The 18,726-nt window shown below is 43.6% G+C and overlaps 1 pseudogene; it reads right to left on the minus strand.

The window, feature by feature from the left end:
- Positions 1-1,176: 1,176 nt before the first annotated feature.
- Positions 1,177-1,294, minus strand: LOC126459412 (5S ribosomal RNA; annotated as a pseudogene).
- Positions 1,295-18,726: the final 17,432 nt, after the last annotated feature.

An 18,726-nucleotide genomic window follows, 5' to 3' on the forward strand; every position in this document is an offset into this window, starting at 1 on the left:
AGTGAAGTTGAAAGTGAAACATTACTCATTCGACCTGATGTTCTGTCTATGATTGCAGCCCATGAGTAAACAATGTCAACGATAAGACAGAGCTATGAAAACGTTCCAGAATAGTAACCAAAGACATTTGAGAGGATCATTCTATGACTCTCGGAAAACTGCTGTTGATAAGCCTTGAGAAACAGTTCCCCGAGAGTTTCTGATGTTGTTGAATTGAGAAATGAAGTGCTAAAGAAAACGAGTAGAGAGTTCCAGGAATTGGAATGCCACTCAGTTATGGGGCTGGCTACTACTCTTCACCCAAGCTTCAAGTTATCACGCTGTACAGATGTTTTATGTAAAAGTAAGGTCGACACTTAAAGAAATGTATTAGTTAAGGGTGCGAATAGTGGTGCTCACATACCGGAATCATCCGACTAGGTGTCGTCGGAAAAAGAAGAAAACTCTAAATATCATAAACATTTTGTTCAGAAGAACATGAAATCGAAACAGATATCTCCTACAACGAAGGTCACTGTAGTTTGAATGTATCTGTTATCAGCAGTTGCTGCGGTTACACGAAATGGTGTTACAATGTTGGAGTGATAAGACAAGTATGTCTTCCACAAAAAAAAAAGACACCGCAATTCAGTTGTATCTGGAAACAACAGGTGCTTCTGTTACACAAAAATCAAATGCAATGCGGAATGGTTTGGTAAGTACACGCTCCTGAGATTGTACATGTACGCAATCAAATATTTGCAACATTTCTGAGCGAACGAATGTTTTCCAAAGCCAATGTAACGATTATTCTGTGGCGAAATGGTTTAGCGGGAATACAGATTAAGTGTTACTTTTAATTTCTGGCTATAATAAATAAACATTAATTTTGGTAAGTGTTTTAATGCAGATTCGCTATAATGGATCCCGTTTCTTTGCAATTTCAATCTCTTAAATGATTTACTGCTTCCATTAACTAAATACGTAAACTTCTCCCTAACAGGTCATGAAGGCCGAACGGTACCGTCCGTCCGCCGTGTGATCCTGAACCCACAGGCGTCACCGGATGCGGGTACGGAGGGGCACGTGGTCAGCACACCGCTCTCCCGGCCGCATGTCGGTTTACGAGACCGGAGCCGCTACTTCTCAGTCAAGTAGCTCCTCAGTTTGCCTCACAAGGGCTGAGTGCACCCCGCTGGCCAACAGCGCTCGGAAGATCGGATGGTCACCCATCCAAGTGCTAGCCCAGCCCGACAACGCTTAACTTCGGTGATCTGACGGGAACCGGTGTTACCGCTGTGGCAAGGCCGTTGCCCTGCTTCCGTAACTGAAACACTTTTTACACAAACTGCTTTAATTTTTATTTAAATAGCATACAATAGCAGAATAATTTTAGTACGGACCGTTTCGTTTTTTCAAAAAAGCGTTGATAAATGAGAAGCACTGTATTGCTCATGTTCTTCGGGATTCCTGTAGGAGTGCTACAGAACATAAGTAATATAGTGCTTTTCATATTTTCTCATGTCCTTCTACAGAGAACCGACGGAATATAAGCTAAAAACGTTAAGGTTTCGATGGCAGTTTTACAACAACGTCGGATATCTTCTAAAACCACGGATGCACTGAACGTCGATGGATTTATATACGATGTTTGCGCCCCTAGACCTCGGCCTGACGCGAACATCGACTGCCGCCTGTGGAGACGTGTGCCGCGGTGCGCTCGTCTGTCTTCTGGGAGCGCAGTTGCGTCCTCAGCAGTGACAGCGTGGAGAGCTAGTTCCTCCCACGAGTGACCCGCCCCCTCCGGCGCCACTCACTCGACGGTGGCCCATCGAAATCTGTGGATGGATCCATTACCCCACCACTGCAGCTCGTGTGTGTTGACAGCACAGAAACTACTCCGAGGCACTTTTGTAGCTAGCTTTTAGCAAAACCCGAGTCTGCGTTGCTCTGGACATACAAACAAAAAACTGCAAAGCAGTATTGCGTTCTTCTTTCAGTGAGACCTACGAACTGAGTTCCGCTCTTCATACTTTAATTTTGTCTTCGAGATACACAACTAATAGAAGGAAATACACAATAAAAGCTCAGATACAACAATTATCTGCGTCATTCACTCTTTTTATTTCATTATACGACATGTTTAGATAGTTTACACTCCCATCTTCAGGATGGACAACGACATTATGTTACATTTCTGCCAACTGGATGCATTGAGTTGTTCGTCATGGTTTCATTTTGCTACAGAAACGTATAATAGGCATTTGTTAACGCAACATGGCACTTGGATTATCAATTTTAAACGGTGATAGTTACTTAAACAATTCATTCCAGTTCACAGAACACTGCAGTTCGTCGTAAATGTACATTTTGAACTTATTTTGTCTCACAGAACACAAATCAATAACATAAACAAACCAAACATCGTAACGATTTAAAGATACAGCATCTTGCCTCAGTGATCATTCATTACTAGCCTACAATGTAGACTGTAGATACATACAACAACTATAAAATTTATTTGAGTCTTTACAAGTGAGCCTATCACTACTGCAAATAGTTGACAGAAAACACGCAAATGAAAATAAAAACAGAAAGCGGAATAATATGAAACTTCTGGACTTAGTATAGACACAATCTAATTCATATTCTTTCTGTGCAGTGCTTTGGGAATGTAACAGTTTCTTTGCCCATTAACAATAAATTTGGTAATACACTGCCACGCAACCCTAAAAACAGTAAAAATACTTTCTCCAGCTGAGGTGCATACAAAATAAAATGCACAGTATGTCGGTCAGACCGGACTAAGCTTCAGAACTAGATTCAAAGAACACATACATGCTTTTATAGACCACACACCCAGTAGATTCCCATAGCTACACACATTCTCGATATAGGACATTACTTTGTTAATATAGAGGACAGTCTAATATTAATTTACAAAATAAACAAAGGCCGCAAACTCAGTTTCTAAGAAGAACTGCAAATTTTGATTCACAATACAAAATATGGACAGAACACACTAAATGAAGGAGCTGAGAAAGTGGCAGAAGTCGCAGAAGTACTAGATGATGCACTGTAATTCTTTCCACTTTGCACTCTCTGAATGATCTTAATAGAAGGTAATTTCCAAAACACTGTACAGTAAAAAAATGAAATTATATCGATACTAAGTCTGAAAGTTTTATGTTCTTATTTTTATTTGTATGTTTACAGTTATCTATTTGGAACAGTAATACTTTTAACATGTTGTAACCAATGAAACAAATTTTATAGTTGTTGTTCGTATCTTTGGTTCCACAATGTACGTTAGTAATGAATGATTTCTGAGGCAAGTATTATATCTTTAGATCGTTACAATCTTTGTTTGTTTATGTGACTGTGTCACAAATTAAGTTGAAATGTGTATTTATGACGAACCGCAGGGTTCTGTACACTGGAGCAGATTGTAAGTAACTCTGTCACCATTTAAAATTGATAATCTTAGTTCCATATTACGCTAACAAATGCTTGTTTGTGAAATAATAATAGCGACTAATCCAGATAATTGTCTTATTTGAACTTTTGTTATCACAAACCATCCCATTTCCTTCCAAGAGTCCTACATGGACGACATGAAGCAAAACAGACTCGAATCTCGTCGGGATCTAAAGTTGGCTTAAATTACTTTCATGTCTGATAAGATACAAACGGGGAAGGGTATCTGAGTTTCTAAGAAAGGGATGCTACCAGTTATCAATCACGAATTTTGCAGAGATTCATAGCATACGCTCTTCATCAAAGAGAAATTCGTCTACCTGCTCCATCTACCAGTTCGGCATTTCGTCGTCTCTGAGATAATCAAAACGTAGTTTTTCGGTTCCACTGAAGTTAGGAGCGTCTTACAACATACTTCATATTTAATATATGCGTTTCGCAGTTCATCCTTTACGTTTATGTCTTTTGGCTGTCTGATTAACTACTGAGGTAATGACTGTATCAGTACGATATATCATCATCTTTGCCTGTACTGGACGACAACGCGTAATCGGAAGGTTGTAGTTACGTGTAACAGGAGACGTGTTGTGGCAAGGGTTTTGTGCACTGGTGGGTATTGAGGAATGTTGTGTGTCTACGTGCATGTGAATTCCTTGATCTGGATATTTCGTGATCAGTTATTACAGGTATTAAAATTAGCATTGGGAATCCAAAAAGTGTGAACTTGTAATGGGAAGTAAACCTCCCACGGCAGCTTAGAAAAAGATTCTACATTATGTGAACTTTCTTCAGCAGTTATATATGTGAAAACGTTACAATAACCAGTACCGCTTAATTATTGTTACGAAAAACAGTAGGATTTTGAGGAATGTGAACACAACGATGAAGGAATGTAGTGCATTGGCGTTATAATGTAGTAATGTCTTTAGTCTGATGGCGAACGGGCCTAGTGCCTGGGGAATGAAGAAAACATTTTGGATTTGCAGTGTTCAAGTGGTTCAAATGGCTCTGAGCACTATGGGATTAAACTTCTGAGGTCATCAGTCCCCTAGAACTTAGAACTACTTAAACCTAACTAACCTAACGACATCACACACATCCATCTCCGAGGCAGAATTCGAACCTGCGACGGTATCGGTCGCGCGGTTCCAGACTGTAGCGCCTAGAACCGCTTGGCCACTCCGGCCACCATTTGCAGTGTCTGGGACATCTCGATTGTAACACAATTTATCTTACGTAAAGTATGATTGTTTTTTTTTTAACAAAATTATCTCTATTTTAATAACGTAATATGTTCTCTCATATTTCTTAAACATACATATATTTCTCGAATTTTGGGACGTCATTCCTTATCGACGGAAAATTTTGATTTTGCATTTAGGACACAAGCGTTGTAGTGTTCTACCCTTCCTTTCATGCAGGTTTACCATAACGTATTATCGTTCCTGCTGAAGAAACCATTCAAAGTCGCAAATTTTCCCATATAAAAAGTAATTGTTTTATCAAAATTATAGGGTATCGATCTAAAGATCTGTGAGGCTCATTTTCTCTTGTGTTTTGACATATATTTTCCATTAGTTTCCACAATGCGTAACGGAAATGAGCCCAAACACTGCTCATCAAATGTTTAATAGGACGCCTGCTGTCGACGGAAGGTTTCGTTGTCTTTCTTGTCCAAACAAAATGATTTTCAAGCTAAATCGCTAGACGCTACTTAAATACAGTCTAAGGCGAAAAAGGGGACGCACGAAGAATGAATAATGCAATTGGGACGGAAATCGGTAAATATGATGTACATTTACAAACAAACAAACAATTCAAGAGAAAGAGCTTCGCAAATTGAACACGTCAGCAACGCGTTGGTCCACCTCTGGACCTTGCGCAAGCAGTTGTGCAGCTAGGCATTGATTGACTTGTTCTACCTCTATGTCAGGGATACCGTGTCAAAATCTGTTCAGCAAGCTGGCCACAGGGTCCTGCCCATACCGCTCCAAACGCTTGCAACAGGAGAGGCGATCTTGCTGGCCAAGGCACTTTAGGCAAGAAAGAGGACAAGCAGCAGAGAACCTTACCGTATGTTGAAGGGGATTATTTTGCTGAACTGTAAGCCAAGGTTGGTTTGCCACAAAGTGAACCAAATGGGGCGCAGAACATCGTCGACTTACCGCTGTGTTACAAGTGTGTCACGGATAACAGCCAATGAAATCCTGCTATTAAGCGAAATCGCGCCCCAGACAATTACTCCTGGTTGTCGGATCGTATTTCAGGTTGGTATCCCACCGATCGCTGGGCATCTCCAAACACGTCACAGCCTGGAATCTCGTAGAATTGAGTGGAATTGTCTTCAGTGATGAGTCTCGCTTCGAACTGAGCCCCGATCACCAGCAAAGACGTGTCTAGGGACGCCCTGGACAGTGCTAGGATACCAGCTTGACTGTAGCCAACCGCACGGCCCGACAACCACGTTTTCATAGCAGGAATGCTTTGGCTGTCAAACGCGGCACCCATTCAGCTCAGCGTTACGTCAACGTTGTTGCCGTTCATGGCAAGCCTTCCGGGTCTTCAGCGAAATAATACTCCCCCACACACGTTATGCTGTTAACCTAAGGAACAGGTGATAGTCAATGGGCGCCAAGTCAGAACTATAGGGTTGGTGGGTGATTGTGTTCCACTGAAACTTGCAGGAGAGCAACGGTTTGCCGAGTTATGTGTGGGCGAGCGTTGGCATGGAGAATGTGTACGCCCTTGCTCAACATTCCTCTTCTCCGGTTCTGAATTCCCCGTTTGAGTTTTTTCAGAGTCTCTCAGTACCTATCAGCGTTAATTTTTGTACCAGAGATTCAGCTCCGATGACGTGGTGAAAGAAGAGGTTCATAACATTCTGAACGGCATAGCGGCGAGCGGGTATGACATGGACATACAAAAACTGGCACAGCGTTTACAAAAATAGATCGACAGAAATGGTGATTATGAAAAATGGCTAAATGTTGAAGCTGTAAACTGATGTAAACCATTGTAGAAATAAAGAGGTCTATGTACTTATAAAAAATAGGAAACCTTACTCTTGGGATTACCTTCGTAAATTGACAAAATAATGTATGTAAAAGGTTCTACAAAAACGCTCAGAACTCTTAAACAGCGGAAAACAATGCAGTGTACAAACACCCATTGCACCTATAAAACGCTCTCGAACTATCATCAACCGCGGCGTACCAGAGAAATGTCCCCAACAAAGTTTCCAACTCGCGCACATGCTGCAGCCCCCGACTGCGGACGCGAGCCACCGCCGGAGAGATGAACGTAGGGGAGCGAGCCACTATTCTCAGGTCGCAGCCATCTACAGCCAGCAGGTGAAAGTCACATCTGTTTTCAGGTACACAGTTAGAATTCTTCGAGTGTTATACTGATGTCACAAGTCTATGTAAATAAGAGCCACGTCACCCTCTGGACACGCATGTGTACACCTAAGCACCTTAGCTGAGGCGTACCTGCTGGGCCAGGACCGAGAGAGACGTTTGCATTGCGGCTGACCCTCGCAGATGCATCTAAAAGATTCTCAATGTTATACTGACATCACAGGTCTATGTAAATAAGAGCCAAGTTTCCTCTCTGAATGCGCTATAGATATCTGTTGCAATGCTTCCCATAATAGCACAGCGTGCATTCTGCCCAGCGATCCTAACAAGACATGTGTTTGCTTAGCCACCACGCGTAACTGCTGGTTCAGTGCAGCCATAATTGCCAAGTCAGAGTTGTATGCAAAGCGACTCACCGGCGCAGGCGCAGCTAAAAGGCTGTCAGTGTTATACTAATGTCTCATGTCTATGTACCCCCTCTGACGTGCTATAGAAACTTCCTGCAGTACTTTCAGAAACTGTTAAGGAAAATAGTCCAGAATAACGCCGAATGCTTTCTTCCCGATGCTCCTAATGGCGGAGCCTGGACATATCAGCTCCTAGGGAAATCGTAAAGTGTTGCATAATTAGTTAACTGTCGTATCTGTAGCAGCTATCATGACATCTCAGCTTGTCTGCATGGAAATTCTAGTCCTAACAGGAGCTGTTTACGAAAATAGCCCAGAACAACAAAACTGCTTTCTTCCTGATTGTCCTAATGCGGCACCCCGTCCGTCTCATGTTACCCTTCCTAGAAATCGCGACGTCCTGCATTCAACATACGTCTCAGACACGGTAAACGTCCTCGCACCTATGTACAGACCCCAACTTCCCAGCATAAAGGATGTCTTGTGAATGAATGGAGCATTCCGATTTGCTCTTACTGGATTTACTCGCCAAACTGCTGCTGTCCCCTACTTTTTTCTGCAAAAGTCGTCTATTGATCATCAAATACGGAATCACAGTTGCTCAATTACACTGCACTGCCACTGAGGAAGGAAGCTTGAATATTGCAGCGTGAAACCTGTCTCCAAATCGGGAATATATCACCGCCTACCATGTCGATGTAGTAAGCAGACAATTCGTATCCTGCGCCATACAAAATCGATCTTTTTGCATCATGCATATAGCTGTCGACAGCCAGACACTCGTACCTATACCACGAAGACAGACAGCATAAGCACATGCACCGTATATACTCCTCGCAGCACCAGATACTTCATGCGAGGTCGGGCTATCGTCCACCCCAGTACCGCAGTATGCACTGCAAATTTGGAATATGCAAGGTGGAGGCTGCTGGATGTAATCTAGTACAGTGCTACACCATGGCTCCCGATCATCAAAAATAGTGGATTTGCTTTAGGTGTTGGCAGCTGTACTACATTTACAAGCAATTTTAGAACACGCATCGAGAGGTTATCTCATGATCGCATGGGAAGAAATGACATAAAATCGATAGAATTGCGAAAAGTAGGGGAAAATACGTATACACTGAGGAAATATTCACCGAAATGGGGGGAAATTGAGGAAGTCCTTGCGTGTCTTCAGGTTGGCGCAGAACAATTTGTACATGGGGACAAGTATGTAAAAGCAAGAGGAATCCGAGGAAACGTCCACATGGAAGCGAAGGGAACCAGGGAAACAGTCACTTTTTTTCCATTGAGGCAGCATTCTACTGTATGTCTATTGAGGTAACAGTGATACACATGAGTTGACTATCGTATTTGACGCTTGTCAAGGAAACAGAGAACTATTTGCTCCTAAACTTACATGCATCTCCGTTAAAGGAGAACAGAGAGTAGACGGAGTGATCGATTGAGATGGAGCTGTAACGAAGTACAATTTAATGGCAGACTGAAGATGCATTCTAGAAAGGGAGATGTTGCTGCAGGTCATTTGACCTATTTTCCCGCTGTCCTGAAAGGATCCATCAGTTGCGTGACATAGCCTGCGTTCGACTCGTATACGAGGTGAGACAATAAAGTAATGAGACTGATTTTCTTTGCAAGATGTGGCAACCCTGCGGGCTTGCTTAGGCACAATATATTTGGCCTTGGTCTATAAGCTGCTCCTAGTCCAAGCAGTACATCGATGCAACTGCTCAGTCGTGAGTTGCGCTGTAATGAGTTAACACGCGTTTGTGTCTCTCGTTACGGAAATGTAACTACATAATATGGCGCAACGGTATGCTATTTCTTTTTGCGTTAAATTGGTTGGAAACATGACGACAACTTAGGGTAAGCTTCAGAAGGCTTTTGTAGGGGAGGTTATGTCAAGAGCTCAACTTTCTCATTGGCATAAAATACACTCCTGGAAATGGAAAAAAGAACACATTGACACCGGTGTGTCAGACCCACCATACTTGCTCCGGACACTGCGAGAGGGCTGTACAAGCAATGATCACACGCACGGCACAGCGGACACACCAGGAACCGCGGTGTTGGCCGTCGAATGGCGCTAGCTGCGCAGCATTTGTGCACCGCCGGCGTCAGTGTCAGCCAGTTTGCCGTGGCATACGGAGCTCCATCACAGTCTTTAACACTGGTAGCATGGCGCGACAGCGTGGACGTGAACCGTATGTGCAGTTGACGGACTTTGAGCGAGGGCGTATAGTGGGCATGCGGGAGGCCGGGTGGACGTACCGCCGAATTGCTCAACACGTGGGGCGTGAGGTCTCCACAGTACATCGATGTTGTCGCCAGTGGTCGGCGGAAGGTGCACGTGCCCGTCGACCTGGGACCGGACCGCAGCGACGCACGGATGCTCGCCAAGACCGTAGGATCCTACGCAGTGCCGTAGGGGACCGCACCGCCACTTCCCAGCAAATTAGGGACACTGTTGCTCCTGGGGTATCGGCGAGGACCATTCGCAACCGTCTCCATGAAGCTGGGATACGGTCCCGCACACCGTTAGGCCGTCTTACGCTCAAGCCCCAACATCGTGCAGCCCGCCTCCAGTGGTGTCGCGACAGGCGTGAATGGAGGGACGAATGGAGACGTGTCGTCTTCAGCGATGAGAGTCGCTTCTGCCTTGGTGCCAATGATGGTCGTATGCGTGTTTGGCGCTGTGCAGGTGAGCGCCACAATCAGGACTGCATACGACCGAGGCACACAGGGCCAACACCCGGAATCATGGTGTGGGGAGCGATCTCCTACACTGGCCGTACACCACTGGTGATCGTCGAGGGGACACTGAATAGTGCACGGTACATCCAAACCGTCATCGAACCCATCGTTCTACCATTCCTAGACCGGCAAGGGAACTTGCTGTTCCAACAGGACAATGCACGTCCGCATGTATCCCGTGCCACCCAACGTGCTCTAGAAGGTGTAAGTCAACTACCCTGGCCAGCAAGATCTCCGGATCTGTCCCCCATTGAGCATGTTTGGGACTGGATGAAGCGTCGTCTCACGCAGTCTGCACGTCCAGCACGAACGCTGGTCCAACTGAGGCGCCAGGTGGATATGGCATGGCAAGCCGTTCCACAGGACTACATCCAGCATCTCTACGATCGTCTCCATGGGAGAATAGCAGCCTGCATTGCTGCGAAAGGTGGATATACACTGTACTAGTGCCGACATTGTGCATGCTCTGTTGCCTGTGTCTATGTGCCTGTGGTTCTGTCAGTGTGATCATGTGATGTATCTGACCCCAGGAATGTGTCAATAAAGTTTCCCCTTCCTGGGACAATGAATTCACGGTGTTCTTATTTCAATTTCCAGGAGTGTATTTAGTGAAGGCAGAACAAATGACGATGAAGACCGCAGTGGACGACCATCAACCTCATGGACGGATGTCAGCTTGAACAGGGTGCGTGAACTCGTACAATCTGATCTAAGATTATCCGTGAAAATGATTACAGAAGAACTAAACATCAATCGAGAAACGGTTCGTCTAGTAAAAACTGAAGATCTTGGTATGAGAAAGATTTGTGCAAAAATGGTCCCCAAAAATCTCACACCACAACAGAGAGAAACACAGAATTTTTAAGCTCAAAACAAATTTCAGTACTACCACAGTCACCTTATCCACCAGACATAGCTCCGTGCCACTTTTTTCTATTTCCAAGCGTTAAAACGACGGTCAAGGGACACCATTTTCAAACAACACAAGGTGTCCAAAAAGCTGTGACGAGGATCTTGGAGGATATTACAGAAGGTGAGTTCCAGAAATCTTACCATCAATGGCAGAAGCGCTGGAAAAAGCGTGTGCAATCAGAAGGGAACTACTTTGAAGAAGACGACACTAAAGTTGATTAAAACGCTAAGCAAATTTTTGTTCACGTCAGTCTCAATATTTTATTGTCGCACCTCGTATGACGACGTGTTCTGTATGTGACTTAAAGCATTGTGTACTTGCGATCGTTAACAGCAAATCTCTCGGTTATCAGAGGACTTCCAAAAAATTGTTCAAATGGCTCTGAGCACTATGGGACTTAGCATCTACGGTCATCAGTCCCCTAGAACTTAGAACTACTTAGACCTAACTAACCTAAGGACATCACACAACACCCTGTCATCACGAGGCACAGAAAATCCCTGACCCCGCCGGGAATCGAACCCGGGAACCCGGGCGCGGGAAGCGAGAACGCTACCTCACAACCACGAGCTGCGGACTCAAAGGATTTCCATCTTATGTGTGATGACCATCCTGTCTCGACACATTCCTCGAAACAAACGAAGATTTATGCGATCTGTTCCATTCTCCTGTAGCATCTTGGGCACAAAGTAATGAATTCAGTTTCAAAACTAAGATGATTCTAGGTTAGCGATAGGTTTTTGTGAGACACTGCAATCCCTATGTATACATCTGCTTGACATACGCTGTTTACAGAAATAGTGACTGCATGACATGTAATTTCGCATGTCGGATGCCACTGCTATGCATTTATCTGTTTCCTTGAAAGAAGTATTCTGCGTTACGAACGATTATTTTATGTAGGACTGATGCGGGCATAGTATAATTTGTGAACCGTGATCAGATGTGAACAGTGGACGCTATAGATCTCTGGAAAGCTCAACTGTGCACGTATCATACAGATTCGACATTTTAAGGAAGTAGTTTTTTTCATTTTACAGTTTGTTACTATAGTTTATAGTAGAGAAACCTACAAGAAGGATGATGTCATGCGCTGGAAATATGTTTCTTACGTTGGAATATAACAGCGCTGCATTCCACATGACTGATAGGTCGGAAACTGAAGCGAGCCTGTTTTAAGTGCAGAACTGTGTAGCCTTAGAAGTGCGTGTGTTAATGTTCTCCCTTACCAACAACCTTCTGGTACTGATCCTAGACACTAGAACAACACTTCAGAATTGATAGCGCAATTGATTTACGTAAAATGCTTCAAACTCTATCCATTTGGAGAACCATCATGGATAAAAACCATCCGTTCCTTGTTCTTCTTCACCATCTGCTATTACATCACAACACTTTCAAATCTACTACTATACACCGATAATGGGTGTTAACCTCCTCGACGTGGGCGCATCTGCGCAACTGGAGAAATCTTGTACACTTGGATGGGCGAGGACTCGCAAAGCTCCATTCATTCATGAGACGCTGAATGTAGCAACTACTGGAATGTAGCGTCTACTCCTGGTAAGCTGCAGATTAAATTGGCAGTGGTGCTGCAGGGCAGGTTTTTCGAAGTGAGTGCGAGGGGATCTTTCAGTCTCTAACTTTATCCTAAGACTGCGAGAATGCCCTGTGACTCACATCTACACAGAGACAGATAGCAAATTACGCACTATGCTTGAGTTGTTAGAAAAATGGAGAACACTGTCAGGTATACTTTGATGATGTATATTTTTTAGAGTTAACAATGAATGGACGTACTGCACAGTCATATTTCTACATTCACTATGGTACTCGCAAAGCAGAGGAGGGGTGGTTTAGCGATGATACTGAAATTGGGAAGCATGCTGTCGCATCATTGGTTGGTGTTGAAGTAACAGGACAATTGATAACTTTTTTCCACTATCAACTGTGATGCTTATTATTACAGTACATTGACGGTGCCTTTTCCATCCCATCCATCCACTGGTAAGTTGTTGGTTATCACATAATGTCTGACTGACATCGCTTGTTTGAGCTGGAGAAAGAGACTTGGTTGCCGGAAGCCACCTTCTGGGGAACGGCTAGCACTGAAACAGTGATCATGTACATGACTGCAATATGAGGAATCAATCGAAAGAGAACACAGAGTCATTAGCTATCCCGTCACTGTGACACGTGAGTTTAAATGTAGAGGTCGTCAATCACCTTCGGAAAGCCGTTTGGAAACGCTCTACAACAACCCAAAACTCTTCCAGGTTCCTTATGTTGTGACTGTCTCTTATTTAAAATCATCCAGTAGCCCAGTTTTCTGTGAGAGGCAATTGATCAGAAAGGTGCTAATCTCAGTTTGCAACCGACACAGGCATCGAAGTCGTGGCGGAAAAACAAAATGTATGGCAGTGTACAAAGCGCATTACAGTAGAAAAAAAAGCAATGTTTCAAACAACTACACAGGGTCACAAGGAGCGTCTCTTGCGACTTACAGGGTAGTCTGTGGGATACAGTATCCTCCTACAGTACATGTGATGAAACTTTTAACTGGTCGGTGCAGAGGATCTATTTCTGTATATTTAAAAGGTCGCCACTTGTGGTCAGTGCTGGCATACATATGGTATTTGTTTTTTATGTATGGTAGGAGAGAGACGCGGTAAAAATCTTATTGAGTTTTCTATCGGATGAACATAGTGGAACTTTCATAGTTTGTAATGTTTCTCTGTTGGATGGTACAGAATAATGATGATAGAATGTTTAGGCGATAGACATGACTGGGCCCAGAGGGACGCGAATATGCTTTGGACTGCAGTACCTATATGTAGTTTGGAGAAGCACCACAATGCACTAGAAAATCCTCGTCCTTCTCCCAGTTCCCGTACTTACTTTTATACTTACTACCTCGTATTGCAGGAGTGGGCTTCATATGCCGCTGACCATACACAATGTGCATAGTTGGCGGAGCTACATCAACATGTTCTCGTTTCCATCGAATGGTCAAAATACATTCCTGCTGCACTAACTCAGCTTAGCCCGTTTCTACACCAGTTTCAGAAGGTGGTAGATATAGGTTTCTCCGACTTCTACTCATTTCTGATTTACATTGGAACAATCACATGCCCAAAGCTGAAGGAATGGTAGCGCTGAGACTGAGGGGCACTTACAAGATGAACAGTCTACCTAAAACCACACTGCAATTTTATTGTAGCACATTGTTTCAAGAAAGGTGATTCACTAGTTGCTGTAATCATGAAAGGACTTTTACATAGGATGCAACGCAGGTATTTGGTAGAATGGAAAGACTAGATTCCAAATCCCAGAGAGCATTTCTACCAGATAGCGTAACACTAGAGATTCGAAAAGCTTGTGTACATTTCTTACAACCTCAATCAGCACACCATCTACTGTTTTTGATCCTTCTCAATCAACCTTCGCCTATAACCCACTGGATATATCGCAGAACCTCATGGCATCGAGAGAAAATGGGTTACAAATACTGTATAAATGTCTATCGGTGGCATGAGAGAGCTGAAAATACTGATTTTATACCACGTTTCTTGGCCGAATCACTTTCTAAATTCGGTGATTTTATCACGATGTTACATCGTTGGTGACGTGTAACCACAATGTTGGTCTGATAATATACACTCCGGCTGTCACCGTCTATATTTAGTGTCACAGTATTTGTCTGGAAAAACCACTTCACTCAGAAGTAATGCAATACCTCGATTTATAAAGCCAGTATAACTTTTAGCATTGATGCTTGTGCACACCTGTGAAACCAAGATCGAGTGTGACAATAATATAGTGATTGCGATTGTGTTTTTCTAACATTGTTTTTGGAAGACCATTACGCCTCTCTTCCTAAGACACAGTGGTACCAAACAATGGTTCAAATGGTTCTGAGCACTATGGGACTTAACTTCTGAGGTCATAAGTCCCCTAGAACTTAGAACTACTTAAACCTAACTAACCTAAGGACGTCACACACACCCATGCCCGAGGCAGGATTCGAACCTGCGACCGTAGTGGTCACGTGGTTCCAAACTGTAGCGCCTAGAACCGCTCGGCCACCCCGGCCGGCATACAGTGGTACCACTCGCAGGAAAAACTTATGAGTCATGTCCACCTATAGCTGATTTTCGGTTCATATTATTTCGTGTCTCCTGCAAATGGTTATTGTCCGAGTATTATGCTTAGTAGTAGGGGATGTGTGATCGATTCACCTTGAGCATCAGGCTTATAAAGCATGTGTTTGTGTTTCGACATGAGCAAAAGAAACGATTATGTCCAACAGCAAGGAAGCTATGGATTTGATGTGGAATACTGTGATAGCAAAGGGAAGATATGTCAAGTCATAAGAATGTTACAGATATTTCTATTTCCAAAGCCACAGCCGTCGGCAGGATGTAATTACGATAATTCGTTCATTGTCGAATGTCATTCAACTGAGACAGCAATTGTAACATTTAATTGTAAGTACAGTGATAAACTATATATATGTGGCTGGCTTCCTAGGATGATGATTCTGCCTTGCATGCTTGGCGCGCAGCGCCGGTGACCTCTGACCGGAATGATTCACATTTCCAGCTAATGGTAGGAGCTGTCCAAATTCAAAGGTCTGTTGGGGTGTAAGAATGTAGCTGAGTTAATCATGGCGTTCCCTAGACGGTTGAATAGCGAACTAATGCTTAGTATGTGTTGGACAACTTTCGTGATCGCCACGGAGGTTAGCCACTGGGTCTAGGGTCATGTACCACGCAGTCCTCCCATTGGATGTTTGAGTCCTCCCTCGGGCATGGGTGTGTGTGTTGTCCTTAGTGTAAGTTAGCTTAAGTTAGAGTAAGTAGTGGATAAGCTTAGGGACCAATGACCTTAGCAGTTTGGTCCCATAAGGCCTTACGACAAATATACAAATTTCGTGATCACTTGGAAATTTGAGAAGATTCAATATGGACGTGTGTTTGCTCTGGACCATTAGTCCCTCCCATGAAACTGTCCGATTGGCTGCTTCTTCACATTTCCTGTCTTTATTTGGTTGAGAGAACATCGATTATGGTGTGCGTTCAGTGCATCTAGCACGTGAAAGACATGTTTGCTCGCTCTTTAGACATGAGACACTCCTTAGCTGACTTTGTATATTATAGGGATGATTTGGAATCTGCTGTATCACCGACATCGATATTCACGAGTTGAAATGTCTATTTTTTTTTCTTCGAGTTTTCGTCCTTACAGAAGGGATAAGTTTCTAGTTACTCAGTGGTTTACAGCACAATCCGCCTCGCTAAAGCTTCGGGTTTGTGGAGAAATAATTTCCTGTCTATATCTTTGTAATTATACTGTGCAAGCGATCGGTAGCATACTGCTATGTGCTTCATACCGAAAAAAATGGCGAAAAAAATGGTATGATATTCTGGAAAAACCATGTAAAATTAGATATGTTCCTGTAGTCCTGGAGCCTGGAGATGGGTGTAGAAAAGCAAGCGAGCAAGCAGGTCAGGGCTGGAAGCAGTAACACTTTTGTGCCAAGGGGAGCCGACCCCAAATTTGTAGAACAGTTTTGAGGGTGCTCTGGCCACTCGTCGGGAGCGGATGACCGCCCCACCTCTTGGGAAATATCTAGTGAGTGAGGAGTATACCTAAGGTGCATGCGCTTATGCTCTCTGTCTTCGTGGTGTATGTACGAATGGTTGGCGACCGATAGTTACACGAATGATGTAAAAGGGGTGATTTTGTATGGTGAGAGATACGAATTGTATGTTTACTACATCGACATGGTGCACCGTGATATATTGTCAGATTGGGGGTCGGTTTCACGTTCCAATATTCAAGCTTCCGCCCTCAGTGGCAGACCAGTCTAATTGAGTAAGAGTCTTCCCTTATTTGACGATCACTAGGTCACTTTGCGGGGTTTAATTGCGGTGCAATATGGTAATCTGTACTAAATAGCTTCTGGCTCTGAAAGTCTCGTCTGCAGAATTAAAAAAAAAGTAGATGGACAATGCTTACACACTGGCAGCATCAGTAACTTGAAGGGTAGATTCAGTAGGAGCCAATCATAATGCTAGATTCATTCACAAGGCATCTTTTGTGCTGTGATATATATGAGTCTCTACATGGTGGTGAGAACATTTGCATATGTTGAAAGCAGGTCTTAACGATTTCCGGGAAGGGTAACACATGATGGACGGTGTGTTACGTTAGGACCATCAGGAGGAATGCATTTGGTGTTATTCTGCGTTATTTTTCACAAACAGATTCTGTTAGGACAAGAATTTTCGATGCAGACGAGCTGTGAGAGAGATCACGAAATTTCCTACAAGAAGTGACGATTTCTGCAGCGTCTGTGAGGATGAGTCACTCGGCAATTAGGTCTTCACTGAACTGCAGATAGAGAGAGGGATCGCGCCAGCAATGGTGAACACTTGTGTGCGGTCCAGAGGGTGACTTGATGTTTATTTACATAGACATGTGACATTAGTATAACATTCGAAGAACTCTAACTGTACATGCGACTTTCACCTGCTTGCTGTAGACAACAGTGGTGGTTCGCCATCTGGTGCTGGCTTGCATCTGGCTGGCCCTGCAAAGCGAGTCCACGCGTTGGAACAGTTTGCTGATACATTGCGTTTTTTATGTGCGCTGAGTGTCTGTGCACTACATTATTTTCGATTGTTTAGGTGTTGTGAGCGTTTACATAGCATTACACATGCATTATTTTTTGACAGTTTATGAGTTGTTTTCGTGTCTGTCGCCTTATTTTGTGAGTAGGTGTGCTGGCTGTGCAATGCATTATTTCGACAGTTTGCGAGTTGTTTTCATGTCTGTACATCAGTGTATTGTGTTATTTAGGTTATTTATAAGTAGTTTGCAAGTCTGTAGACTGTTTATTGTGAACCCAAGCATGTCAGAGCAAGTGTTTTGTTTCATTGTAATAAATGTACTATGTCAAATCCAACCCATCCTAAATAAATTGTTCCAAAAGAAGTAACATTCATTCTTCCTCTCTCCAGGAGCTGGACACAGAATGAGTCCCTTCTTACCATTTTTTCCAGACCGCCATGGGATGACAGCGCCCTCTGGTGGCAGTACTGTATACTACATTAGTTGGTCTCTAGACTTCATGGTGAACACACAGGATCGAGCTACTATCTGAAATTGTTTAAATAAAGACTGCCTGAAAAATAAATACTTACATCCATCGTATCCAGCAGCACAGCACAGGTACTTCATTTCCCCACCAATTCCCATGAAGAGGTGATGGTCGGATGACTTATGTTAGTGGAGATAGCCCAAGTGACCTTTTTTCCTGTACTTTCTTAGGCTACTGGAGGTAGGTAGCCCAAGTGCCCTTTCTTCCCCACCAAAATTTGAACTTACGAAATTTCTCAAAGACAATGATGCTGCACTCAAGAATTGCATGGCCATAATACAGGTGCTGCACTTGTGCAAATGCCTCGAGGACATTTTCAGAGATATTCTAATGATGTATATCCATTATAGTGGCGCTGGCATTTGGATACGAATACACCATGGAATCCCTCCTGGGTGTCCAGTGGCTTGTAAGCGATGGACTTATCCAATTGTATTGTAGACCACACACCCTCATGTAGACTATGAGACGAAAATTGTTTCGCCACAGTATACTACAGACTCTCTGCTAATGTCTCTCCAAGACACTAATACTGACCTCAGGAACTGTCAGACAATTAGACAGGTGCTGCACTTTTCCATTTGTCTCCAGGAAATATTGTGAGTAATTCTGCTAGTGTGTATCTATGATGCGGTGGCTCGTGGCTATAGTCACTCCATGGAACCTCTCCTC

The sequence above is a fragment of the Schistocerca serialis genome, chromosome 2 (assembly GCF_023864345.2).
Source record: "Schistocerca serialis cubense isolate TAMUIC-IGC-003099 chromosome 2, iqSchSeri2.2, whole genome shotgun sequence".
Lineage (NCBI taxonomy): Eukaryota > Metazoa > Arthropoda > Insecta > Orthoptera > Acrididae > Schistocerca > Schistocerca serialis.